Source organism: Kryptolebias marmoratus, linkage group LG3, assembly GCF_001649575.2.
Source record: "Kryptolebias marmoratus isolate JLee-2015 linkage group LG3, ASM164957v2, whole genome shotgun sequence".
Lineage (NCBI taxonomy): Eukaryota > Metazoa > Chordata > Actinopteri > Cyprinodontiformes > Rivulidae > Kryptolebias > Kryptolebias marmoratus.
This window is the reverse complement of record NC_051432.1, coordinates 14256611-14258675: the sequence shown is the minus strand read 5'-3', so window position 1 is coordinate 14258675 and position 2065 is coordinate 14256611.

Sequence of the window (2065 nt, the reverse complement as noted above, 5' to 3'; positions counted from 1 at the left end):
CCGTGGTGCTGAAACGCTTCCAAAGCGCTCATTCACTAAAGCGCTACAACAATTTTCAGATTTGGACATGACATCCAAAATCCCTTCCTTTATTTTTCTCTCCTTTTCCCCCCTCGTATTTGTCATATCCAACCATGACTTCGAACCAAAGCTTTTTTTTTGTTGTTGTTCTTCAAAGCCTGTGTGTGCCGATCGAAACATGTTTGAGCGCAGTATTCAAATAGAGACGGCCACGTTTGGCAGGCGGGCTGTTTTTTCTGGCGGGCTGACATCTGGCAAGTCGGTGCTCCAGGGACCCATCCAGCTCTCCACAGACCCCCTGATTAGGCTCTAATAGAATATTAGCATTTGCTCTCAGGTAAGGCAACTGTGAGTGAGCCGCATAAGCTGCCTGACTGGCTGAATCGGCTGGCGGGCAGCGCGTCATTGAAGCAAGCCACGCACGCCTCTAACACTGATGGAAGAAAGTGCGCTTCGTTTAAGAGGCCTGCTGTATGACGAGGCCTGGAGGAGGACGGTGAAATCAGCAGTTCAAGGCGACAAAAAAAGAGAAGATTTCTAATTACATTTCACATTTACATGCCTGGTATTCAGCTGAGGCTCGATCACCCAGAAAAGACAAGGTGGGGGGTAGGGTTATTAGCTCATCTGCACTGAGAAAAGGCTAATTTTCTTAATATAAAAAGCAAACTGAACACCTCTTGTAAACCATATAGCAAATTTTCAAAAAAAAAAGATAAAGATTTAGCATTCAAAGACTCCACAAGCTGCTCCTTAAAAGCCGTGCGCCCCACCAGCAAAACCGTTTCCCTCCCCCTCATCAATAACTAAACAGATGAATAAATAAATAAATAAATAAATAAATAAATAAATAAATAATAAAAAAAACATACATTATTATGTCCAGATATTTTTACACAGTCACGAAAAAACGTCCCACTAAAATGTTAAAGTTTGTTCTTTAATGAAACACATATTGCAATTCAATAATTGAATAAATTAAAATTTACATGGATGTAAATAAATAATAGAATAATTTAACTCCAAAACAAACAAACGAACGAACAAACATAAAAAAGCCAACATACATTACAGAAATAAGTTTGTACCTCAGCTAAACAGCAATACAGCAAAAACCTGTACGGATATATTTATGTGCATCGACTGATTCCAATGAAATATTTACATTGTTATACACTTCCATGAAGCTGTTTTCTTTTTTTCTCTCTTTTTAAGAAAAGAAAAGTGATTTAACAAGCAACGATCTCATAATGATGCGCGTATATTTATACAAATAAACAGCAGGAAACGAACCAAAACATACAAAAAATAATTATAAAAGAGAGAGAGAGAGAGAAAGAGAGAGGGAGAATACTATCTCATATATATCTCGATTGTACCATCTCAAACACTTTAAGATTTTGAGACTGTGTTCCTTCGTTTATTTATTTTCCACACAGTCGTTTCCCCTTTTTAAACCACGCTTAACTAGCTGTCAGAATTTGATTTTCTCAAGCTAAAAAAAACGAGGCAAGGAAAAGAGAGAGAGACAGAGAGAGAAGAAGAGAGAGAGAGAGAGAAAGAGAAAGAGAGAGAGGGAGAGAGAGAGAGAGAGGGAGAGAGAGAAGGGAGGGAATCCCAATAAATATATAATGAAGTAAACATGACCTCACCCAATAAATACTTCATAAGACTCCAGACCACGCTGGATTGTAAACTTATAATAGCTGCATGGCAAAAATAAAATCATATTTTCTAATTGTAAAGGTCTAATCTTAATCCAATCTTTAAAAAAAAAGAAAAAAAAGAAAAGAAACAACAGATCCCTGACTTAGAGCACACGTGGTAACAAAATACGTGGAATTAATTACACATTTAGACACAAAATGAAGTGTGTGAGGAGGAAAGCTGTTCATTTACAGGACGGTTATTTGGCAGTAATCTAATATTATCTCTCAGCTCGGGTGCTGTCCTCCTAATATCCCCCCAATGAACCTGAATAAATGTCACACTGCATTGTCATGAACTCGAAAGAGAAAACGCAGCCCCCCCCCCCCCCCCCCCT